Below are 22,510 nucleotides of genomic sequence, written 5' to 3'. Positions count from 1 at the left end.
CTCATTTGCATAAACAGAGTGCAGGAGAGGTGCCTCATGGGAAAGAGCTTGTGCAGTGCATGAGATTGCTTTTCTTGACTGACTTGAAACTTCACGATCGCAGGCAGTATATTTTCTTATCTCCCAAAGATCCTGCTGCCAGATCCCAGAGGTCACCCTCCTTTTTAAAGGTGGGACCAAGACTCATGCTGTGCTTTTCATAGGGCTTGCCCGTTATTTGTGCCCGTTAGAGGTGCCCTGAGAGGTCGCCAATCCTGAGTCAGCTTCCTCTCAGGTAGACTTGAAGGGGCACGTCAGACTTGTTTCACGTGTCTCCAGCCTAGACAGATATATCCTTCTATATTCAGGTTTAATGAAAGTACGTGTGAAAAAGGCACATACGGTGCATGGCTATGTGTAGAGCGTGTTGAAAGCGTAAAATGGCTAGGGGACAAAAGGCCTACAGTGCCACTTAACTAAAAGCCTGATTCACATTTCCTGTTCCCCTTCCCCAGCAGCCCCGACAACTCCTAATGAGCTGAGGTGAGTACAAAAGAAATTTGCATATTCCCAGACATACACATGTGAACAGTCCACCTTTTTGTACCTTGAGCAGAGACTTTGAAATGTTGGCCTGTTTTGCCCACCGGCCTGGTTCTCGCCCTCTTTCTTAGAGCCTGCAAATACCTTTCAGGTCCTCACCCTCGCAATGACAGGGTCTTTGATGTGCCGCCACTTACCCTAGAGAGCTATATTGTCACTTACTCTGGTTTCTCTTCAAAACGAAAAAATCTTTCGCCTTTTACTAAAGATTTCCGTGGAGAGGAACATTTAAGAGTTTATTCAATTTTTTTAAGCCTTGCCACAGGTGAGGCTGTTTATCATTTGTTTAAAAGAAAAGCATTAGAAGTTGGGGAATATCCAGCAATTGTCTGCTGCTTTTTTGGGGGACATAAGTTTGGTGTTTTATTCCTGAGCTCTCTGCTTGCTCATTTGCATAAACAGAGTGCAGGAGAGGTGCCTCATGGGAAAGAGCTTGTGCAGTGCATGAGATTGCTTTTCTTGACTGACTTGAAACTTCACGATCGCAGGCAGTATATTTTCTTATCTCCCAAAGATCCTGCTGCCAGATCCCAGAGGTCACCCTCCTTTTTAAAGGTGGGACCAAGACTCATGCTGTGCTTTTCATAGGGCTTGCCCGTTATTTGTGCCCGTTCGAGGTGCCCTGAGAGGTCGCCAATCCTGAGTCAGCTTCCTCTCAGGTAGACTTGAAGGGGCACGTCAGACTTGTTTCACGTGTCTCCAGCCTAGACAGATATATCCTTCTATATTCAGGTTTAATGAAAGTACGTGTGAAAAAGGCACATACGGTGCATGGCTATGTGTAGAGCGTGTTAAAAGCGTAAAATGGCTAGGGGACAAAAGGCCTACAGTGCCACTTAACTAAAAGCCTGATTCACATTTCCTGTTCCCCTTCCCCAGCAGCCCCGACAACTCCTAATGAGCTGAGGTGAGTACAAAAGAAATTTGCATATTCCCAGACATACACATGTGAACAGTCCACCTTTTTGTACCTTGAGCAGAGACTTTGAAATGTTGGCCTGTTTTGCCCACCGGCCTGGTTCTCGCCCTCTTTCTTAGAGCCTGCAAATACCTTTCAGGTCCTCACCCTCGCAATGACAGGGTCTTTGATGTGCCGCCACTTACCCTAGAGAGCTATATTGTCACTTACTCTGGTTTCTCTTCAAAATGAAAAAATCTTTTGCCTTTTACTAAAGATTTCCGTGGAGAGGAACATTTAAGAGTTTATTCAATTTTTTTAAGCCTTGCCACAGGTGAGGCTGTTTATCATTTGTTTAAAAGAAAAGCATTAGAAGTTGGGGAATATCCAGCAATTGTCTGCTGCTTTTTTGGGGGACATGAGTTTGGTGTTTTATTCCTGAGCGCTCTGCTTGCTCATTTGCATAAACAGAGTGCAGGAGAGGTGCCTCATGGGAAAGAGCTTGTGCAGTGCATGAGATTGCTTTTCTTGACTGACTTGAAACTTCACGATCGCAGGCAGTATATTTTCTTATCTCCCAAAGATCCTGCTGCCAGATCCCAGAGGTCACCCTCCTTTTTAAAGGTGGGACCAAGACTCATGCTGTGCTTTTCATAGGGCTTGCCCGTTATTTGTGCCCGTTAGAGGTGCCCTGAGAGGTCGCCAATCCTGAGTCAGCTTCCTCTCAGGTAGACTTGAAGGGGCACGTCAGACTTGTTTCACGTGTCTCCAGCCTAGACAGATATATCCTTCTATATTCAGGTTTAATGAAAGTACGTGTGAAAAAGGCACATACGGTGCATGGCTATGTGTAGAGCGTGTTGAAAGCGTAAAATGGCTAGGGGACAAAAGGCCTACAGTGCCACTTAACTAAAAGCCTGATTCACATTTCCTGTTCCCCTTCCCCAGCAGCCCCGACAACTCCTAATGAGCTGAGGTGAGTACAAAAGAAATTTGCATATTCCCAGACATACACATGTGAACAGTCCACCTTTTTGTACCTTGAGCAGAGACTTTGAAATGTTGGCCTGTTTTGCCCACCGGCCTGGTTCTCGCCCTCTTTCTTAGAGCCTGAAAATACCTTTCAGGTCCTCACCCTCGCAATGACAGGGTCTTTGATGTGCCGCCACTTACCCTAGAGAGCTATATTGTCACTTACTCTGGTTTCTCTTCAAAACGAAAAAATCTTTCGCCTTTTACTAAAGATTTCCGTGGAGAGGAACATTTAAGAGTTTATTCAATTTTTTTAAGCCTTGCCACAGGTGAGGCTGTTTATCATTTGTTTAAAAGAAAAGCATTAGAAGTTGGGGAATATCCAGCAATTGTCTGCTGCTTTTTTGGGGGACATAAGTTTGGTGTTTTATTCCTGAGCTCTCTGCTTGCTCATTTGCATAAACAGAGTGCAGGAGAGGTGCCTCATGGGAAAGAGCTTGTGCAGTGCATGAGATTGCTTTTCTTGACTGACTTGAAACTTCACGATCGCAGGCAGTATATTTTCTTATCTCCCAAAGATCCTGCTGCCAGATCCCAGAGGTCACCCTCCTTTTTAAAGGTGGGACCAAGACTCATGCTGTGCTTTTCATAGGGCTTGCCCGTTATTTGTGCCCGTTCGAGGTGCCCTGAGAGGTCGCCAATCCTGAGTCAGCTTCCTCTCAGGTAGACTTGAAGGGGCACGTCAGACTTGTTTCACGTGTCTCCAGCCTAGACAGATATATCCTTCTATATTCAGGTTTAATGAAAGTACGTGTGAAAAAGGCACATACGGTGCATGGCTATGTGTAGAGCGTGTTAAAAGCGTAAAATGGCTAGGGGACAAAAGGCCTACAGTGCCACTTAACTAAAAGCCTGATTCACATTTCCTGTTCCCCTTCCCCAGCAGCCCCGACAACTCCTAATGAGCTGAGGTGAGTACAAAAGAAATTTGCATATTCCCAGACATACACATGTGAACAGTCCACCTTTTTGTACCTTGAGCAGAGACTTTGAAATGTTGGCCTGTTTTGCCCACCGGCCTGGTTCTCGCCCTCTTTCTTAGAGCCTGCAAATACCTTTCAGGTCCTCACCCTCGCAATGACAGGGTCTTTGATGTGCCGCCACTTACCCTAGAGAGCTATATTGTCACTTACTCTGGTTTCTCTTCAAAATGAAAAAATCTTTTGCCTTTTACTAAAGATTTCCGTGGAGAGGAACATTTAAGAGTTTATTCAATTTTTTTAAGCCTTGCCACAGGTGAGGCTGTTTATCATTTGTTTAAAAGAAAAGCATTAGAAGTTGGGGAATATCCAGCAATTGTCTGCTGCTTTTTTGGGGGACATGAGTTTGGTGTTTTATTCCTGAGCGCTCTGCTTGCTCATTTGCATAAACAGAGTGCAGGAGAGGTGCCTCATGGGAAAGAGCTTGTGCAGTGCATGAGATTGCTTTTCTTGACTGACTTGAAACTTCACGATCGCAGGCAGTATATTTTCTTATCTCCCAAAGATCCTGCTGCCAGATCCCAGAGGTCACCCTCCTTTTTAAAGGTGGGACCAAGACTCATGCTGTGCTTTTCATAGGGCTTGCCCGTTATTTGTGCCCGTTAGAGGTGCCCTGAGAGGTCGCCAATCCTGAGTCAGCTTCCTCTCAGGTAGACTTGAAGGGGCACGTCAGACTTGTTTCACGTGTCTCCAGCCTAGACAGATATATCCTTCTATATTCAGGTTTAATGAAAGTACGTGTGAAAAAGGCACATACGGTGCATGGCTATGTGTAGAGCGTGTTGAAAGCGTAAAATGGCTAGGGGACAAAAGGCCTACAGTGCCACTTAACTAAAAGCCTGATTCACATTTGCTGTTCCCCTTCCCCAGCAGCCCCGACAACTCCTAATGAGCTGAGGTGAGTACAAAAGAAATTTGCATATTCCCAGACATACACATGTGAACAGTCCACCTTTTTGTACCTTGAGCAGAGACTTTGAAATGTTGGCCTGTTTTGCCCACCGGCCTGGTTCTCGCCCTCTTTCTTAGAGCCTGAAAATACCTTTCAGGTCCTCACCCTCGCAATGACAGGGTCTTTGATGTGCCGCCACTTACCCTAGAGAGCTATATTGTCACTTACTCTGGTTTCTCTTCAAAACGAAAAAATCTTTCGCCTTTTACTAAAGATTTCCGTGGAGAGGAACATTTAAGAGTTTATTCAATTTTTTTAAGCCTTGCCACAGGTGAGGCTGTTTATCATTTGTTTAAAAGAAAAGCATTAGAAGTTGGGGAATATCCAGCAATTGTCTGCTGCTTTTTTGGGGGACATGAGTTTGGTGTTTTATTCCTGAGCTCTCTGCTTGCTCATTTGCATAAACAGAGTGCAGGAGAGGTGCCTCATGGGAAAGAGCTTGTGCAGTGCATGAGATTGCTTTTCTTGACTGACTTGAAACTTCACGATCGCAGGCAGTATATTTTCTTATCTCCCAAAGATCCTGCTGCCAGATCCCAGAGGTCACCCTCCTTTTTAAAGGTGGGACCAAGACTCATGCTGTGCTTTTCATAGAGCTTGCCCGTTATTTGTGCCCGTTATTTGTGCCCGTTAGAGGTGCCCTGAGAGGTCGCCAATCCTGAGTCAGCTTCCTCTCAGGTAGACTTGAAGGGGCACGTCAGACTTGTTTCACGTGTCTCCAGCCTAGACAGATATATCCTTCTATATTCAGGTTTAATGAAAGTACGTGTGAAAAAGGCACATACGGTGCATGGCTATGTGTAGAGCGTGTTGAAAGCGTAAAATGGCTAGGGGACAAAAGGCCTACAGTGCCACTTAACTAAAAGCCTGATTCACATTTGCTGTTCCCCTTCCCCAGCAGCCCCGACAACTCCTAATGAGCTGAGGTGAGTACAAAAGAAATTTGCATATTCCCAGACATACACATGTGAACAGTCCACCTTTTTGTACCTTGAGCAGAGACTTTGAAATGTTGGCCTGTTTTGCCCACCGGCCTGGTTCTCGCCCTCTTTCTTAGAGCCTGAAAATACCTTTCAGGTCCTCACCCTCGCAATGACAGGGTCTTTGATGTGCCGCCACTTACCCTAGAGAGCTATATTGTCACTTACTCTGGTTTCTCTTCAAAACGAAAAAATCTTTCGCCTTTTACTAAAGATTTCCGTGGAGAGGAACATTTAAGAGTTTATTCAATTTTTTTAAGCCTTGCCACAGGTGAGGCTGTTTATCATTTGTTTAAAAGAAAAGCATTAGAAGTTGGGGAATATCCAGCAATTGTCTGCTGCTTTTTTGGGGGACATAAGTTTGGTGTTTTATTCCTGAGCTCTCTGCTTGCTCATTTGCATAAACAGAGTGCAGGAGAGGTGCCTCATGGGAAAGAGCTTGTGCAGTGCATGAGATTGCTTTTCTTGACTGACTTGAAACTTCACGATCGCAGGCAGTATATTTTCTTATCTCCCAAAGATCCTGCTGCCAGATCCCAGAGGTCACCCTCCTTTTTAAAGGTGGGACCAAGACTCATGCTGTGCTTTTCATAGGGCTTGCCCGTTATTTGTGCCCGTTCGAGGTGCCCTGAGAGGTCGCCAATCCTGAGTCAGCTTCCTCTCAGGTAGACTTGAAGGGGCACGTCAGACTTGTTTCACGTGTCTCCAGCCTAGACAGATATATCCTTCTATATTCAGGTTTAATGAAAGTACGTGTGAAAAAGGCACATACGGTGCATGGCTATGTGTAGAGCGTGTTAAAAGCGTAAAATGGCTAGGGGACAAAAGGCCTACAGTGCCACTTAACTAAAAGCCTGATTCACATTTCCTGTTCCCCTTCCCCAGCAGCCCCGACAACTCCTAATGAGCTGAGGTGAGTACAAAAGAAATTTGCATATTCCCAGACATACACATGTGAACAGTCCACCTTTTTGTACCTTGAGCAGAGACTTTGAAATGTTGGCCTGTTTTGCCCACCGGCCTGGTTCTCGCCCTCTTTCTTAGAGCCTGCAAATACCTTTCAGGTCCTCACCCTCGCAATGACAGGGTCTTTGATGTGCCGCCACTTACCCTAGAGAGCTATATTGTCACTTACTCTGGTTTCTCTTCAAAATGAAAAAATCTTTTGCCTTTTACTAAAGATTTCCGTGGAGAGGAACATTTAAGAGTTTATTCAATTTTTTTAAGCCTTGCCACAGGTGAGGCTGTTTATCATTTGTTTAAAAGAAAAGCATTAGAAGTTGGGGAATATCCAGCAATTGTCTGCTGCTTTTTTGGGGGACATGAGTTTGGTGTTTTATTCCTGAGCGCTCTGCTTGCTCATTTGCATAAACAGAGTGCAGGAGAGGTGCCTCATGGGAAAGAGCTTGTGCAGTGCATGAGATTGCTTTTCTTGACTGACTTGAAACTTCACGATCGCAGGCAGTATATTTTCTTATCTCCCAAAGATCCTGCTGCCAGATCCCAGAGGTCACCCTCCTTTTTAAAGGTGGGACCAAGACTCATGCTGTGCTTTTCATAGGGCTTGCCCGTTATTTGTGCCCGTTATTTGTGCCCGTTCGAGGTGCCCTGAGAGGTCGCCAATCCTGAGTCAGCTTCCTCTCAGGTAGACTTGAAGGGGCACGTCAGACTTGTTTCACGTGTCTCCAGCCTAGACAGATATATCCTTCTATATTCAGGTTTAATGAAAGTACGTGTGAAAAAGGCACATACGGTGCATGGCTATGTGTAGAGCGTGTTGAAAGCGTAAAATGGCTAGGGGACAAAAGGCCTACAGTGCCACTTAACTAAAAGCCTGATTCACATTTCCTGTTCCCCTTCCCCAGCAGCCCCGACAACTCCTAATGAGCTGAGGTGAGTACAAAAGAAATTTGCATATTCCCAGACATACACATGTGAACAGTCCACCTTTTTGTACCTTGAGCAGAGACTTTGAAATGTTGGCCTGTTTTGCCCACCGGCCTGGTTCTCGCCCTCTTTCTTAGAGCCTGAAAATACCTTTCAGGTCCTCACCCTCGCAATGACAGGGTCTTTGATGTGCCGCCACTTACCCTAGAGAGCTATATTGTCACTTACTCTGGTTTCTCTTCAAAACGAAAAAATCTTTCGCCTTTTACTAAAGATTTCCGTGGAGAGGAACATTTAAGAGTTTATTCAATTTTTTTAAGCCTTGCCACAGGTGAGGCTGTTTATCATTTGTTTAAAAGAAAAGCATTAGAAGTTGGGGAATATCCAGCAATTGTCTGCTGCTTTTTTGGGGGACATGAGTTTGGTGTTTTATTCCTGAGCTCTCTGCTTGCTCATTTGCATAAACAGAGTGCAGGAGAGGTGCCTCATGGGAAAGAGCTTGTGCAGTGCATGAGATTGCTTTTCTTGACTGACTTGAAACTTCACGATCGCAGGCAGTATATTTTCTTATCTCCCAAAGATCCTGCTGCCAGATCCCAGAGGTCACCCTCCTTTTTAAAGGTGGGACCAAGACTCATGCTGTGCTTTTCATAGAGCTTGCCCGTTATTTGTGCCCGTTATTTGTGCCCGTTAGAGGTGCCCTGAGAGGTCGCCAATCCTGAGTCAGCTTCCTCTCAGGTAGACTTGAAGGGGCACGTCAGACTTGTTTCACGTGTCTCCAGCCTAGACAGATATATCCTTCTATATTCAGGTTTAATGAAAGTACGTGTGAAAAAGGCACATACGGTGCATGGCTATGTGTAGAGCGTGTTGAAAGCGTAAAATGGCTAGGGGACAAAAGGCCTACAGTGCCACTTAACTAAAAGCCTGATTCACATTTGCTGTTCCCCTTCCCCAGCAGCCCCGACAACTCCTAATGAGCTGAGGTGAGTACAAAAGAAATTTGCATATTCCCAGACATACACATGTGAACAGTCCACCTTTTTGTACCTTGAGCAGAGACTTTGAAATGTTGGCCTGTTTTGCCCACCGGCCTGGTTCTCGCCCTCTTTCTTAGAGCCTGAAAATACCTTTCAGGTCCTCACCCTCGCAATGACAGGGTCTTTGATGTGCCGCCACTTACCCTAGAGAGCTATATTGTCACTTACTCTGGTTTCTCTTCAAAACGAAAAAATCTTTCGCCTTTTACTAAAGATTTCCGTGGAGAGGAACATTTAAGAGTTTATTCAATTTTTTTAAGCCTTGCCACAGGTGAGGCTGTTTATCATTTGTTTAAAAGAAAAGCATTAGAAGTTGGGGAATATCCAGCAATTGTCTGCTGCTTTTTTGGGGGACATAAGTTTGGTGTTTTATTCCTGAGCTCTCTGCTTGCTCATTTGCATAAACAGAGTGCAGGAGAGGTGCCTCATGGGAAAGAGCTTGTGCAGTGCATGAGATTGCTTTTCTTGACTGACTTGAAACTTCACGATCGCAGGCAGTATATTTTCTTATCTCCCAAAGATCCTGCTGCTAGATCCCAGAGGTCACCCTCCTTTTTAAAGGTGGGACCAAGACTCATGCTGTGCTTTTCATAGGGCTTGCCCGTTATTTGTGCCCGTTCGAGGTGCCCTGAGAGGTCGCCAATCCTGAGTCAGCTTCCTCTCAGGTAGACTTGAAGGGGCACGTCAGACTTGTTTCACGTGTCTCCAGCCTAGACAGATATATCCTTCTATATTCAGGTTTAATGAAAGTACGTGTGAAAAAGGCACATACGGTGCATGGCTATGTGTAGAGCGTGTTGAAAGCGTAAAATGGCTAGGGGACAAAAGGCCTACAGTGCCACTTAACTAAAAGCCTGATTCACATTTCCTGTTCCCCTTCCCCAGCAGCCCCGACAACTCCTAATGAGCTGAGGTGAGTACAAAAGAAATTTGCATATTCCCAGACATACACATGTGAACAGTCCACCTTTTTGTACCTTGAGCAGAGACTTTGAAATGTTGGCCTGTTTTGCCCACCGGCCTGGTTCTCGCCCTCTTTCTTAGAGCCTGAAAATACCTTTCAGGTCCTCACCCTCGCAATGACAGGGTCTTTGATGTGCCGCCACTTACCCTAGAGAGCTATATTGTCACTTACTCTGGTTTCTCTTCAAAACGAAAAAATCTTTCGCCTTTTACTAAAGATTTCCGTGGAGAGGAACATTTAAGAGTTTATTCAATTTTTTTAAGCCTTGCCACAGGTGAGGCTGTTTATCATTTGTTTAAAAGAAAAGCATTAGAAGTTGGGGAATATCCAGCAATTGTCTGCTGCTTTTTTGGGGGACATAAGTTTGGTGTTTTATTCCTGAGCTCTCTGCTTGCTCATTTGCATAAACAGAGTGCAGGAGAGGTGCCTCATGGGAAAGAGCTTGTGCAGTGCATGAGATTGCTTTTCTTGACTGACTTGAAACTTCACGATCGCAGGCAGTATATTTTCTTATCTCCCAAAGATCCTGCTGCCAGATCCCAGAGGTCACCCTCCTTTTTAAAGGTGGGACCAAGACTCATGCTGTGCTTTTCATAGGGCTTGCCCGTTATTTGTGCCCGTTCGAGGTGCCCTGAGAGGTCGCCAATCCTGAGTCAGCTTCCTCTCAGGTAGACTTGAAGGGGCACGTCAGACTTGTTTCACGTGTCTCCAGCCTAGACAGATATATCCTTCTATATTCAGGTTTAATGAAAGTACGTGTGAAAAAGGCACATACGGTGCATGGCTATGTGTAGAGCGTGTTGAAAGCGTAAAATGGCTAGGGGACAAAAGGCCTACAGTGCCACTTAACTAAAAGCCTGATTCACATTTCCTGTTCCCCTTCCCCAGCAGCCCCGACAACTCCTAATGAGCTGAGGTGAGTACAAAAGAAATTTGCATATTCCCAGACATACACATGTGAACAGTCCACCTTTTTGTACCTTGAGCAGAGACTTTGAAATGTTGGCCTGTTTTGCCCACCGGCCTGGTTCTCGCCCTCTTTCTTAGAGCCTGAAAATACCTTTCAGGTCCTCACCCTCGCAATGACAGGGTCTTTGATGTGCCGCCACTTACCCTAGAGAGCTATATTGTCACTTACTCTGGTTTCTCTTCAAAACGAAAAAATCTTTCGCCTTTTACTAAAGATTTCCGTGGAGAGGAACATTTAAGAGTTTATTCAATTTTTTTAAGCCTTGCCACAGGTGAGGCTGTTTATCATTTGTTTAAAAGAAAAGCATTAGAAGTTGGGGAATATCCAGCAATTGTCTGCTGCTTTTTTGGGGGACATGAGTTTGGTGTTTTATTCCTGAGCTCTCTGCTTGCTCATTTGCATAAACAGAGTGCAGGAGAGGTGCCTCATGGGAAAGAGCTTGTGCAGTGCATGAGATTGCTTTTCTTGACTGACTTGAAACTTCACGATCGCAGGCAGTATATTTTCTTATCTCCCAAAGATCCTGCTGCCAGATCCCAGAGGTCACCCTCCTTTTTAAAGGTGGGACCAAGACTCATGCTGTGCTTTTCATAGGGCTTGCCCGTTCGAGGTGCCCTGAGAGGTCGCCAATCCTGAGTCAGCTTCCTCTCAGGTAGACTTGAAGGGGCACGTCAGACTTGTTTCACGTGTCTCCAGCCTAGACAGATATATCCTTCTATATTCAGGTTTAATGAAAGTACGTGTGAAAAAGGCACATACGGTGCATGGCTATGTGTAGAGCGTGTTGAAAGCGTAAAATGGCTAGGGGACAAAAGGCCTACAGTGCCACTTAACTAAAAGCCTGATTCACATTTCCTGTTCCCCTTCCCCAGCAGCCCCGACAACTCCTAATGAGCTGAGGTGAGTACAAAAGAAATTTGCATATTCCCAGACATACACATGTGAACAGTCCACCTTTTTGTACCTTGAGCAGAGACTTTGAAATGTTGGCCTGTTTTGCCCACCGGCCTGGTTCTCGCCCTCTTTCTTAGAGCCTGAAAATACCTTTCAGGTCCTCACCCTCGCAATGACAGGGTCTTTGATGTGCCGCCACTTACCCTAGAGAGCTATATTGTCACTTACTCTGGTTTCTCTTCAAAACGAAAAAATCTTTCGCCTTTTACTAAAGATTTCCGTGGAGAGGAACATTTAAGAGTTTATTCAATTTTTTTAAGCCTTGCCACAGGTGAGGCTGTTTATCATTTGTTTAAAAGAAAAGCATTAGAAGTTGGGGAATATCCAGCAATTGCCTGCTGCTTTTTTGGGGGACATGAGTTTGGTGTTTTATTCCTGAGCTCTCTGCTTGCTCATTTGCATAAACAGAGTGCAGGAGAGGTGCCTCATGGGAAAGAGCTTGTGCAGTGCATGAGATTGCTTTTCTTGACTGACTTGAAACTTCACGATCGCAGGCAGTATATTTTCTTATCTCCCAAAGATCCTGCTGCCAGATCCCAGAGGTCACCCTCCTTTTTAAAGGTGGGACCAAGACTCATGCTGTGCTTTTCATAGGGCTTGCCCGTTATTTGTGCCCGTTCGAGGTGCCCTGAGAGGTCCCCAATCCTGAGTCAGCTTCCTCTCAGGTAGACTTGAAGGGGCACGTCAGACTTGTTTCACGTGTCTCCAGCCTAGACAGATATATCCTTCTATATTCAGGTTTAATGAAAGTACGTGTGAAAAAGGCACATACGGTGCATGGCTATGTGTAGAGCGTGTTGAAAGCGTAAAATGGCTAGGGGACAAAAGGCCTACAGTGCCACTTAACTAAAAGCCTGATTCACATTTGCTGTTCCCCTTCCCCAGCAGCCCCGACAACTCCTAATGAGCTGAGGTGAGTACAAAAGAAATTTGCATATTCCCAGACATACACATGTGAACAGTCCACCTTTTTGTACCTTGAGCAGAGACTTTGAAATGTTGGCCTGTTTTGCCCACCGGCCTGGTTCTCGCCCTCTTTCTTAGAGCCTGAAAATACCTTTCAGGTCCTCACCCTCGCAATGACAGGGTCTTTGATGTGCCGCCACTTACCCTAGAGAGCTATATTGTCACTTACTCTGGTTTCTCTTCAAAACGAAAAAATCTTTCGCCTTTTACTAAAGATTTCCGTGGAGAGGAACATTTAAGAGTTTATTCAATTTTTTTAAGCCTTGCCACAGGTGAGGCTGTTTATCATTTGTTTAAAAGAAAAGCATTAGAAGTTGGGGAATATCCAGCAATTGTCTGCTGCTTTTTTGGGGGACATGAGTTTGGTGTTTTATTCCTGAGCTCTCTGCTTGCTCATTTGCATAAACAGAGTGCAGGAGAGGTGCCTCATGGGAAAGAGCTTGTGCAGTGCATGAGATTGCTTTTCTTGACTGACTTGAAACTTCACGATCGCAGGCAGTATATTTTCTTATCTCCCAAAGATCCTGCTGCCAGATCCCAGAGGTCACCCTCCTTTTTAAAGGTGGGACCAAGACTCATGCTGTGCTTTTCATAGGGCTTGCCCGTTATTTGTGCCCGTTAGAGGTGCCCTGAGAGGTCGCCAATCCTGAGTCAGCTTCCTCTCAGGTAGACTTGAAGGGGCACGTCAGACTTGTTTCACGTGTCTCCAGCCTAGACAGATATATCCTTCTATATTCAGGTTTAATGAAAGTACGTGTGAAAAAGGCACATACGGTGCATGGCTATGTGTAGAGCGTGTTGAAAGCGTAAAATGGCTAGGGGACAAAAGGCCTACAGTGCCACTTAACTAAAAGCCTGATTCACATTTCCTGTTCCCCTTCCCCAGCAGCCCCGACAACTCCTAATGAGCTGAGGTGAGTACAAAAGAAATTTGCATATTCCCAGACATACACATGTGAACAGTCCACCTTTTTGTACCTTGAGCAGAGACTTTGAAATGTTGGCCTGTTTTGCCCACCGGCCTGGTTCTCGCCCTCTTTCTTAGAGCCTGAAAATACCTTTCAGGTCCTCACCCTCGCAATGACAGGGTCTTTGATGTGCCGCCACTTACCCTAGAGAGCTATATTGTCACTTACTCTGGTTTCTCTTCAAAACGAAAAAATCTTTCGCCTTTTACTAAAGATTTCCGTGGAGAGGAACATTTAAGAGTTTATTCAATTTTTTTAAGCCTTGCCACAGGTGAGGCTGTTTATCATTTGTTTAAAAGAAAAGCATTAGAAGTTGGGGAATATCCAGCAATTGTCTGCTGCTTTTTTGGGGGACATAAGTTTGGTGTTTTATTCCTGAGCTCTCTGCTTGCTCATTTGCATAAACAGAGTGCAGGAGAGGTGCCTCATGGGAAAGAGCTTGTGCAGTGCATGAGATTGCTTTTCTTGACTGACTTGAAACTTCACGATCGCAGGCAGTATATTTTCTTATCTCCCAAAGATCCTGCTGCCAGATCCCAGAGGTCACCCTCCTTTTTAAAGGTGGGACCAAGACTCATGCTGTGCTTTTCATAGGGCTTGCCCGTTATTTGTGCCCGTTCGAGGTGCCCTGAGAGGTCGCCAATCCTGAGTCAGCTTCCTCTCAGGTAGACTTGAAGGGGCACGTCAGACTTGTTTCACGTGTCTCCAGCCTAGACAGATATATCCTTCTATATTCAGGTTTAATGAAAGTACGTGTGAAAAAGGCACATACGGTGCATGGCTATGTGTAGAGCGTGTTAAAAGCGTAAAATGGCTAGGGGACAAAAGGCCTACAGTGCCACTTAACTAAAAGCCTGATTCACATTTCCTGTTCCCCTTCCCCAGCAGCCCCGACAACTCCTAATGAGCTGAGGTGAGTACAAAAGAAATTTGCATATTCCCAGACATACACATGTGAACAGTCCACCTTTTTGTACCTTGAGCAGAGACTTTGAAATGTTGGCCTGTTTTGCCCACCGGCCTGGTTCTCGCCCTCTTTCTTAGAGCCTGCAAATACCTTTCAGGTCCTCACCCTCGCAATGACAGGGTCTTTGATGTGCCGCCACTTACCCTAGAGAGCTATATTGTCACTTACTCTGGTTTCTCTTCAAAACGAAAAAATCTTTCGCCTTTTACTAAAGATTTCCGTGGAGAGGAACATTTAAGAGTTTATTCAATTTTTTTAAGCCTTGCCACAGGTGAGGCTGTTTATCATTTGTTTAAAAGAAAAGCATTAGAAGTTGGGGAATATCCAGCAATTGTCTGCTGCTTTTTTGGGGGACATGAGTTTGGTGTTTTATTCCTGAGCTCTCTGCTTGCTCATTTGCATAAACAGAGTGCAGGAGAGGTGCCTCATGGGAAAGAGCTTGTGCAGTGCATGAGATTGCTTTTCTTGACTGACTTGAAACTTCACGATCGCAGGCAGTATATTTTCTTATCTCCCAAAGATCCTGCTGCCAGATCCCAGAGGTCACCCTCCTTTTTAAAGGTGGGACCAAGACTCATGCTGTGCTTTTCATAGGGCTTGCCCGTTATTTGTGCCCGTTCGAGGTGCCCTGAGAGGTCGCCAATCCTGAGTCAGCTTCCTCTCAGGTAGACTTGAAGGGGCACGTCAGACTTGTTTCACGTGTCTCCAGCCTAGACAGATATATCCTTCTATATTCAGGTTTAATGAAAGTACGTGTGAAAAAGGCACATACGGTGCATGGCTATGTGTAGAGCGTGTTGAAAGCGTAAAATGGCTAGGGGACAAAAGGCCTACAGTGCCACTTAACTAAAAGCCTGATTCACATTTCCTGTTCCCCTTCCCCAGCAGCCCCGACAACTCCTAATGAGCTGAGGTGAGTACAAAAGAAATTTGCATATTCCCAGACATACACATGTGAACAGTCCACCTTTTTGTACCTTGAGCAGAGACTTTGAAATGTTGGCCTGTTTTGCCCACCGGCCTGGTTCTCGCCCTCTTTCTTAGAGCCTGAAAATACCTTTCAGGTCCTCACCCTCGCAATGACAGGGTCTTTGATGTGCCGCCACTTACCCTAGAGAGCTATATTGTCACTTACTCTGGTTTCTCTTCAAAACGAAAAAATCTTTCGCCTTTTACTAAAGATTTCCGTGGAGAGGAACATTTAAGAGTTTATTCAATTTTTTTAAGCCTTGCCACAGGTGAGGCTGTTTATCATTTGTTTAAAAGAAAAGCATTAGAAGTTGGGGAATATCCAGCAATTGTCTGCTGCTTTTTTGGGGGACATGAGTTTGGTGTTTTATTCCTGAGCTCTCTGCTTGCTCATTTGCATAAACAGAGTGCAGGAGAGGTGCCTCATGGGAAAGAGCTTGTGCAGTGCATGAGATTGCTTTTCTTGACTGACTTGAAACTTCACGATCGCAGGCAGTATATTTTCTTATCTCCCAAAGATCCTGCTGCCAGATCCCAGAGGTCACCCTCCTTTTTAAAGGTGGGACCAAGACTCATGCTGTGCTTTTCATAGGGCTTGCCCGTTATTTGTGCCCGTTAGAGGTGCCCTGAGAGGTCGCCAATCCTGAGTCAGCTTCCTCTCAGGTAGACTTGAAGGGGCACGTCAGACTTGTTTCACGTGTCTCCAGCCTAGACAGATATATCCTTCTATATTCAGGTTTAATGAAAGTACGTGTGAAAAAGGCACATACGGTGCATGGCTATGTGTAGAGCGTGTTGAAAGCGTAAAATGGCTAGGGGACAAAAGGCCTACAGTGCCACTTAACTAAAAGCCTGATTCACATTTCCTGTTCCCCTTCCCCAGCAGCCCCGACAACTCCTAATGAGCTGAGGTGAGTACAAAAGAAATTTGCATATTCCCAGACATACACATGTGAACAGTCCACCCTTTTGTACCTTGAGCAGAGACTTTGAAATGTTGGCCTGTTTTGCCCACCGGCCTGGTTCTCGCCCTCTTTCTTAGAGCCTGAAAATACCTTTCAGGTCCTCACCCTCGCAATGACAGGGTCTTTGATGTGCCGCCACTTACCCTAGAGAGCTATATTGTCACTTACTCTGGTTTCTCTTCAAAACGAAAAAATCTTTCGCCTTTTACTAAAGATTTCCGTGGAGAGGAACATTTAAGAGTTTATTCAATTTTTTTAAGCCTTGCCACAGGTGAGGCTGTTTATCATTTGTTTAAAAGAAAAGCATTAGAAGTTGGGGAATATCCAGCAATTGTCTGCTGCTTTTTTGGGGGACATAAGTTTGGTGTTTTATTCCTGAGCTCTCTGCTTGCTCATTTGCATAAACAGAGTGCAGGAGAGGTGCCTCATGGGAAAGAGCTTGTGCAGTGCATGAGATTGCTTTTCTTGACTGACTTGAAACTTCACGATCGCAGGCAGTATATTTTCTTATCTCCCAAAGATCCTGCTGCCAGATCCCAGAGGTCACCCTCCTTTTTAAAGGTGGGACCAAGACTCATGCTGTGCTTTTCATAGGGCTTGCCCGTTATTTGTTTCCGTTCGAGGTGCCCTGAGAGGTCGCCAATCCTGAGTCAGCTTCCTCTCAGGTAGACTTGAAGGGGCACGTCAGACTTGTTTCACGTGTCTCCAGCCTAGACAGATATATCCTTCTATATTCAGGTTTAATGAAAGTACGTGTGAAAAAGGCACATACGGTGCATGGCTATGTGTAGAGCGTGTTGAAAGCGTAAAATGGCTAGGGGACAAAAGGCCTACAGTGCCACTTAACTAAAAGCCTGATTCACATTTCCTGTTCCCCTTCCCCAGCAGCCCCGACAACTCCTAATGAGCTGAGGTGAGTACAAAAGAAATTTGCATATTCCCAGACATACACATGTGAACAGTCCACCTTTTTGTACCTTGAGCAGAGACTTTGAAATGTTGGCCTGTTTTGCCCACCGGCCTGGTTCTCGCCCTCTTTCTTAGAGCCTGAAAATACCTTTCAGGTCCTCACCCTCGCAATGACAGGGTCTTTGATGTGCCGCCACTTACCCTAGAGAGCTATATTGTCACTTACTCTGGTTTCTCTTCAAAACGAAAAAATCTTTCGCCTTTTACTAAAGATTTCCGTGGAGAGGAACATTTAAGAGTTTATTCAATTTTTTTAAGCCTTGCCACAGGTGAGGCTGTTTATCATTTGTTTAAAAGAAAAGCATTAGAAGTTGGGGAATATCCAGCAATTGTCTGCTGCTTTTTTGGGGGACATGAGTTTGGTGTTTTATTCCTGAGCTCTCTGCTTGCTCATTTGCATAAACAGAGTGCAGGAGAGGTGCCTCATGGGAAAGAGCTTGTGCAGTGCATGAGATTGCTTTTCTTGACTGACTTGAAACTTCACGATCGCAGGCAGTATATTTTCTTATCTCCCAAAGATCCTGCTGCCAGATCCCAGAGGTCACCCTCCTTTTTAAAGGTGGGACCAAGACTCATGCTGTGCTTTTCATAGGGCTTGCCCGTTCGAGGTGCCCTGAGAGGTCGCCAATCCTGAGTCAGCTTCCTCTCAGGTAGACTTGAAGGGGCACGTCAGACTTGTTTCACGTGTCTCCAGCCTAGACAGATATATCCTTCTATATTCAGGTTTAATGAAAGTACGTGTGAAAAAGGCACATACGGTGCATGGCTATGTGTAGAGCGTGTTGAAAGCGTAAAATGGCTAGGGGACAAAAGGCCTACAGTGCCACTTAACTAAAAGCCTGATTCACATTTCCTGTTCCCCTTCCCCAGCAGCCCCGACAACTCCTAATGAGCTGAGGTGAGTACAAAAGAAATTTGCATATTCCCAGACATACACATGTGAACAGTCCACCTTTTTGTACCTTGAGCAGAGACTTTGAAATGTTGGCCTGTTTTGCCCACCGGCCTGGTTCTCGCCCTCTTTCTTAGAGCCTGAAAATACCTTTCAGGTCCTCACCCTCGCAATGACAGGGTCTTTGATGTGCCGCCACTTACCCTAGAGAGCTATATTGTCACTTACTCTGGTTTCTCTTCAAAACGAAAAAATCTTTCGCCTTTTACTAAAGATTTCCGTGGAGAGGAACATTTAAGAGTTTATTCAATTTTTTTAAGCCTTGCCACAGGTGAGGCTGTTTATCATTTGTTTAAAAGAAAAGCATTAGAAGTTGGGGAATATCCAGCAATTGCCTGCTGCTTTTTTGGGGGACATGAGTTTGGTGTTTTATTCCTGAGCTCTCTGCTTGCTCATTTGCATAAACAGAGTGCAGGAGAGGTGCCTCATGGGAAAGAGCTTGTGCAGTGCATGAGATTGCTTTTCTTGACTGACTTGAAACTTCACGATCGCAGGCAGTATATTTTCTTATCTCCCAAAGATCCTGCTGCCAGATCCCAGAGGTCACCCTCCTTTTTAAAGGTGGGACCAAGACTCATGCTGTGCTTTTCATAGGGCTTGCCCGTTATTTGTGCCCGTGAGAGGTCACCAATCCTGAGTCAGCTTCCTCTCAGGTAGACTTGAAGGGGCACGTCAGACTTGTTTCACGTGTCTCCAGCCTAGACAGATATATCCTTCTATATTCAGGTTTAATGAAAGTACGTGTGAAAAAGGCACATACGGTGCATGGCTATGTGTAGAGCGTGTTGAAAGCGTAAAATGGCTAGGGGACAAAAGGCCTACAGTGCCACTTAACTAAAAGCCTGATTCACATTTCCTGTTCCCCTTCCCCAGCAGCCCCGACAACTCCTAATGAGCTGAGGTGAGTACAAAAGAAATTTGCATATTCCCAGACATACACATGTGAACAGTCCACCTTTTTGTACCTTGAGCAGAGACTTTGAAATGTTGGCCTGTTTTGCCCACCGGCCTGGTTCTCGCCCTCTTTCTTAGAGCCTGAAAATACCTTTCAGGTCCTCACCCTCGCAATGACAGGGTCTTTGATGTGCCGCCACTTACCCTAGAGAGCTATATTGTCACTTACTCTGGTTTCTCTTCAAAACGAAAAAATCTTTCGCCTTTTACTAAAGATTTCCGTGGAGAGGAACATTTAAGAGTTTATTCAATTTTTTTAAGCCTTGCCACAGGTGAGGCTGTTTATCATTTGTTTAAAAGAAAAGCATTAGAAGTTGGGGAATATCCAGCAATTGTCTGCTGCTTTTTTGGGGGACATGAGTTTGGTGTTTTATTCCTGAGCTCTCTGCTTGCTCATTTGCATAAACAGAGTGCAGGAGAGGTGCCTCATGGGAAAGAGCTTGTGCAGTGCATGAGATTGCTTTTCTTGACTGACTTGAAACTTCACGATCGCAGGCAGTATATTTTCTTATCTCCCAAAGATCCTGCTGCCAGATCCCAGAGGTCACCCTCCTTTTTAAAGGTGGGACCAAGACTCATGCTGTGCTTTTCATAGGGCTTGCCCGTTATTTGTGCCCGTTAGAGGTGCCCTGAGAGGTCGCCAATCCTGAGTCAGCTTCCTCTCAGGTAGACTTGAAGGGGCACGTCAGACTTGTTTCACGTGTCTCCAGCCTAGACAGATATATCCTTCTATATTCAGGTTTAATGAAAGTACGTGTGAAAAAGGCACATACGGTGCATGGCTATGTGTAGAGCGTGTTGAAAGCGTAAAATGGCTAGGGGACAAAAGGCCTACAGTGCCACTTAACTAAAAGCCTGATTCACATTTCCTGTTCCCCTTCCCCAGCAGCCCCGACAACTCCTAATGAGCTGAGGTGAGTACAAAAGAAATTTGCATATTCCCAGACATACACATGTGAACAGTCCACCCTTTTGTACCTTGAGCAGAGACTTTGAAATGTTGGCCTGTTTTGCCCACCGGCCTGGTTCTCGCCCTCTTTCTTAGAGCCTGAAAATACCTTTCAGGTCCTCACCCTCGCAATGACAGGGTCTTTGATGTGCCGCCACTTACCCTAGAGAGCTATATTGTCACTTACTCTGGTTTCTCTTCAAAACGAAAAAATCTTTCGCCTTTTACTAAAGATTTCCGTGGAGAGGAACATTTAAGAGTTTATTCAATTTTTTTAAGCCTTGCCACAGGTGAGGCTGTTTATCATTTGTTTAAAAGAAAAGCATTAGAAGTTGGGGAATATCCAGCAATTGTCTGCTGCTTTTTTGGGGGACATAAGTTTGGTGTTTTATTCCTGAGCTCTCTGCTTGCTCATTTGCATAAACAGAGTGCAGGAGAGGTGCCTCATGGGAAAGAGCTTGTGCAGTGCATGAGATTGCTTTTCTTGACTGACTTGAAACTTCACGATCGCAGGCAGTATATTTTCTTATCTCCCAAAGATCCTGCTGCCAGATCCCAGAGGTCACCCTCCTTTTTAAAGGTGGGACCAAGACTCATGCTGTGCTTTTCATAGGGCTTGCCCGTTATTTGTTTCCGTTCGAGGTGCCCTGAGAGGTCGCCAATCCTGAGTCAGCTTCCTCTCAGGTAGACTTGAAGGGGCACGTCAGACTTGTTTCACGTGTCTCCAGCCTAGACAGATATATCCTTCTATATTCAGGTTTAATGAAAGTACGTGTGAAAAAGGCACATACGGTGCATGGCTATGTGTAGAGCGTGTTGAAAGCGTAAAATGGCTAGGGGACAAAAGGCCTACAGTGCCACTTAACTAAAAGCCTGATTCACATTTCCTGTTCCCCTTCCCCAGCAGCCCCGACAACTCCTAATGAGCTGAGGTGAGTACAAAAGAAATTTGCATATTCCCAGACATACACATGTGAACAGTCCACCTTTTTGTACCTTGAGCAGAGACTTTGAAATGTTGGCCTGTTTTGCCCACCGGCCTGGTTCTCGCCCTCTTTCTTAGAGCCTGAAAATACCTTTCAGGTCCTCACCCTCGCAATGACAGGGTCTTTGATGTGCCGCCACTTACCCTAGAGAGCTATATTGTCACTTACTCTGGTTTCTCTTCAAAACGAAAAAATCTTTCGCCTTTTACTAAAGATTTCCGTGGAGAGGAACATTTAAGAGTTTATTCAATTTTTTTAAGCCTTGCCACAGGTGAGGCTGTTTATCATTTGTTTAAAAGAAAAGCATTAGAAGTTGGGGAATATCCAGCAATTGTCTGCTGCTTTTTTGGGGGACATGAGTTTGGTGTTTTATTCCTGAGCTCTCTGCTTGCTCATTTGCATAAACAGAGTGCAGGAGAGGTGCCTCATGGGAAAGAGCTTGTGCAGTGCATGAGATTGCTTTTCTTGACTGACTTGAAACTTCACGATCGCAGGCAGTATATTTTCTTATCTCCCAAAGATCCTGCTGCCAGATCCCAGAGGTCACCCTCCTTTTTAAAGGTGGGACCAAGACTCATGCTGTGCTTTTCATAGGGCTTGCCCGTTCGAGGTGCCCTGAGAGGTCGCCAATCCTGAGTCAGCTTCCTCTCAGGTAGACTTGAAGGGGCACGTCAGACTTGTTTCACGTGTCTCCAGCCTAGACAGATATATCCTTCTATATTCAGGTTTAATGAAAGTACGTGTGAAAAAGGCACATACGGTGCATGGCTATGTGTAGAGCGTGTTGAAAGCGTAAAATGGCTAGGGGACAAAAGGCCTACAGTGCCACTTAACTAAAAGCCTGATTCACATTTCCTGTTCCCCTTCCCCAGCAGCCCCGACAACTCCTAATGAGCTGAGGTGAGTACAAAAGAAATTTGCATATTCCCAGACATACACATGTGAACAGTCCACCTTTTTGTACCTTGAGCAGAGACTTTGAAATGTTGGCCTGTTTTGCCCACCGGCCTGGTTCTCGCCCTCTTTCTTAGAGCCTGAAAATACCTTTCAGGTCCTCACCCTCGCAATGACAGGGTCTTTGATGTGCCGCCACTTACCCTAGAGAGCTATATTGTCACTTACTCTGGTTTCTCTTCAAAACGAAAAAATCTTTCGCCTTTTACTAAAGATTTCCGTGGAGAGGAACATTTAAGAGTTTATTCAATTTTTTTAAGCCTTGCCACAGGTGAGGCTGTTTATCATTTGTTTAAAAGAAAAGCATTAGAAGTTGGGGAATATCCAGCAATTGCCTGCTGCTTTTTTGGGGGACATGAGTTTGGTGTTTTATTCCTGAGCTCTCTGCTTGCTCATTTGCATAAACAGAGTGCAGGAGAGGTGCCTCATGGGAAAGAGCTTGTGCAGTGCATGAGATTGCTTTTCTTGACTGACTTGAAACTTCACGATCGCAGGCAGTATATTTTCTTATCTCCCAAAGATCCTGCTGCCAGATCCCAGAGGTCACCCTCCTTTTTAAAGGTGGGACCAAGACTCATGCTGTGCTTTTCATAGGGCTTGCCCGTTATTTGTGCCCGTTCGAGGTGCCCTGAGAGGTCCCCAATCCTGAGTCAGCTTCCTCTCAGGTAGACT

The 22,510-nt window shown here is 45.2% G+C and overlaps 23 non-coding genes across 23 annotated transcripts; all 23 read left to right on the top strand.

The window, feature by feature from the left end:
- The first annotated feature begins 740 nt into the window (after positions 1-740).
- LOC146775414 (U5 spliceosomal RNA) lies at positions 741-855 on the top strand. The gene has a single exon (XR_014973288.1). It is a non-coding gene; the product is annotated as a U5 spliceosomal RNA (small nuclear RNA).
- Positions 856-1,707: 852 nt separating this feature from the next.
- On the top strand, positions 1,708-1,822 carry LOC146775413 (U5 spliceosomal RNA). The gene has a single exon (XR_014973921.1). It is a non-coding gene; the product is annotated as a U5 spliceosomal RNA (small nuclear RNA).
- An 852-nt stretch (positions 1,823-2,674) lies between these two features.
- Positions 2,675-2,789, top strand: LOC146775412 (U5 spliceosomal RNA). Its single transcript, XR_014973287.1, has one exon. It is a non-coding gene; the product is annotated as a U5 spliceosomal RNA (small nuclear RNA).
- Positions 2,790-3,641: 852 nt separating this feature from the next.
- LOC146775411 (U5 spliceosomal RNA) lies at positions 3,642-3,756 on the top strand. Its single transcript, XR_014973920.1, has one exon. It is a non-coding gene; the product is annotated as a U5 spliceosomal RNA (small nuclear RNA).
- Positions 3,757-4,608: 852 nt separating this feature from the next.
- On the top strand, positions 4,609-4,723 carry LOC146775410 (U5 spliceosomal RNA). The gene has a single exon (XR_014973286.1). It is a non-coding gene; the product is annotated as a U5 spliceosomal RNA (small nuclear RNA).
- Positions 4,724-5,588: 865 nt separating this feature from the next.
- Positions 5,589-5,703, top strand: LOC146775409 (U5 spliceosomal RNA). Its single transcript, XR_014973285.1, has one exon. It is a non-coding gene; the product is annotated as a U5 spliceosomal RNA (small nuclear RNA).
- Positions 5,704-6,555: 852 nt separating this feature from the next.
- On the top strand, positions 6,556-6,670 carry LOC146775408 (U5 spliceosomal RNA). The gene has a single exon (XR_014973919.1). It is a non-coding gene; the product is annotated as a U5 spliceosomal RNA (small nuclear RNA).
- An 865-nt stretch (positions 6,671-7,535) lies between these two features.
- LOC146775407 (U5 spliceosomal RNA) lies at positions 7,536-7,650 on the top strand. Its single transcript, XR_014973284.1, has one exon. It is a non-coding gene; the product is annotated as a U5 spliceosomal RNA (small nuclear RNA).
- An 865-nt stretch (positions 7,651-8,515) lies between these two features.
- Positions 8,516-8,630, top strand: LOC146775406 (U5 spliceosomal RNA). The gene has a single exon (XR_014973283.1). It is a non-coding gene; the product is annotated as a U5 spliceosomal RNA (small nuclear RNA).
- An 852-nt stretch (positions 8,631-9,482) lies between these two features.
- Positions 9,483-9,597, top strand: LOC146775405 (U5 spliceosomal RNA). The gene has a single exon (XR_014973282.1). It is a non-coding gene; the product is annotated as a U5 spliceosomal RNA (small nuclear RNA).
- Positions 9,598-10,449: 852 nt separating this feature from the next.
- Positions 10,450-10,564, top strand: LOC146775404 (U5 spliceosomal RNA). Its single transcript, XR_014973280.1, has one exon. It is a non-coding gene; the product is annotated as a U5 spliceosomal RNA (small nuclear RNA).
- Positions 10,565-11,403: 839 nt separating this feature from the next.
- LOC146775403 (U5 spliceosomal RNA) lies at positions 11,404-11,518 on the top strand. The gene has a single exon (XR_014973279.1). It is a non-coding gene; the product is annotated as a U5 spliceosomal RNA (small nuclear RNA).
- An 852-nt stretch (positions 11,519-12,370) lies between these two features.
- LOC146775402 (U5 spliceosomal RNA) lies at positions 12,371-12,485 on the top strand. Its single transcript, XR_014973278.1, has one exon. It is a non-coding gene; the product is annotated as a U5 spliceosomal RNA (small nuclear RNA).
- An 852-nt stretch (positions 12,486-13,337) lies between these two features.
- On the top strand, positions 13,338-13,452 carry LOC146775401 (U5 spliceosomal RNA). Its single transcript, XR_014973277.1, has one exon. It is a non-coding gene; the product is annotated as a U5 spliceosomal RNA (small nuclear RNA).
- Positions 13,453-14,304: 852 nt separating this feature from the next.
- On the top strand, positions 14,305-14,419 carry LOC146775400 (U5 spliceosomal RNA). Its single transcript, XR_014973276.1, has one exon. It is a non-coding gene; the product is annotated as a U5 spliceosomal RNA (small nuclear RNA).
- An 852-nt stretch (positions 14,420-15,271) lies between these two features.
- On the top strand, positions 15,272-15,386 carry LOC146775399 (U5 spliceosomal RNA). The gene has a single exon (XR_014973275.1). It is a non-coding gene; the product is annotated as a U5 spliceosomal RNA (small nuclear RNA).
- An 852-nt stretch (positions 15,387-16,238) lies between these two features.
- LOC146775398 (U5 spliceosomal RNA) lies at positions 16,239-16,353 on the top strand. The gene has a single exon (XR_014973274.1). It is a non-coding gene; the product is annotated as a U5 spliceosomal RNA (small nuclear RNA).
- An 852-nt stretch (positions 16,354-17,205) lies between these two features.
- Positions 17,206-17,320, top strand: LOC146775397 (U5 spliceosomal RNA). Its single transcript, XR_014973273.1, has one exon. It is a non-coding gene; the product is annotated as a U5 spliceosomal RNA (small nuclear RNA).
- An 839-nt stretch (positions 17,321-18,159) lies between these two features.
- Positions 18,160-18,274, top strand: LOC146775396 (U5 spliceosomal RNA). The gene has a single exon (XR_014973272.1). It is a non-coding gene; the product is annotated as a U5 spliceosomal RNA (small nuclear RNA).
- An 840-nt stretch (positions 18,275-19,114) lies between these two features.
- Positions 19,115-19,229, top strand: LOC146775395 (U5 spliceosomal RNA). Its single transcript, XR_014973271.1, has one exon. It is a non-coding gene; the product is annotated as a U5 spliceosomal RNA (small nuclear RNA).
- An 852-nt stretch (positions 19,230-20,081) lies between these two features.
- LOC146775394 (U5 spliceosomal RNA) lies at positions 20,082-20,196 on the top strand. Its single transcript, XR_014973269.1, has one exon. It is a non-coding gene; the product is annotated as a U5 spliceosomal RNA (small nuclear RNA).
- An 852-nt stretch (positions 20,197-21,048) lies between these two features.
- LOC146775393 (U5 spliceosomal RNA) lies at positions 21,049-21,163 on the top strand. The gene has a single exon (XR_014973268.1). It is a non-coding gene; the product is annotated as a U5 spliceosomal RNA (small nuclear RNA).
- Positions 21,164-22,002: 839 nt separating this feature from the next.
- On the top strand, positions 22,003-22,117 carry LOC146775392 (U5 spliceosomal RNA). The gene has a single exon (XR_014973267.1). It is a non-coding gene; the product is annotated as a U5 spliceosomal RNA (small nuclear RNA).
- Positions 22,118-22,510: the final 393 nt, after the last annotated feature.

Source organism: Triturus cristatus, chromosome 12 (genome assembly GCF_964204655.1).
Source record: "Triturus cristatus chromosome 12, aTriCri1.1, whole genome shotgun sequence".
Taxonomy (NCBI): Eukaryota; Metazoa; Chordata; class Amphibia; order Caudata; family Salamandridae; genus Triturus; species Triturus cristatus.
The sequence above is the reverse complement of the archived record's forward strand: the minus strand, read 5'-3'. Positions and strand labels throughout refer to the sequence as shown.